This window comes from Dinoponera quadriceps, unplaced genomic scaffold, assembly GCF_001313825.1.
Source record: "Dinoponera quadriceps isolate SergipeBrazil2010 unplaced genomic scaffold, ASM131382v1 scaffold616, whole genome shotgun sequence".
Classification (NCBI taxonomy): Eukaryota; Metazoa; Arthropoda; class Insecta; order Hymenoptera; family Formicidae; genus Dinoponera; species Dinoponera quadriceps.
In genome coordinates, this window is record NW_014555184.1 from 1,706,724 (window position 1) to 1,706,968 (window position 245).

Sequence of the window (245 nt, forward strand, 5' to 3'; positions counted from 1 at the left end):
CCCCCCCCCCCCCGTCGGCTTTTTCCTTTTCGGCTAACCCATCTTATAATATATCGCCCGCTTGTAACGCGCTCCTACCGCCTCTTGTCTCTCGCGCGCGCATAATCCCGCAGTTTATCAGCCAGTGGATCTCCGTTCATATCCTGTTTCGCGAACAACTTCCGATTTTTCACGACTTCCCATGCGTGCCGGTGTCGCGGCACGCATCGAGTGCGTTCGGGGTGCGCGATCCCCCCCCCCCCCCC

General features: G+C 60.0%; 1 protein-coding gene across 4 annotated transcripts in view; it reads left to right on the top strand.

Annotated features, from left to right (window-relative positions):
• LOC106743356 (collagen alpha-1(XXII) chain-like) overlaps positions 1-245 on the top strand; it is a 297,069-nt gene that overhangs the window by 41,524 nt on the left and 255,300 nt on the right. The gene's annotated exons all lie outside the window — the stretch shown is intronic.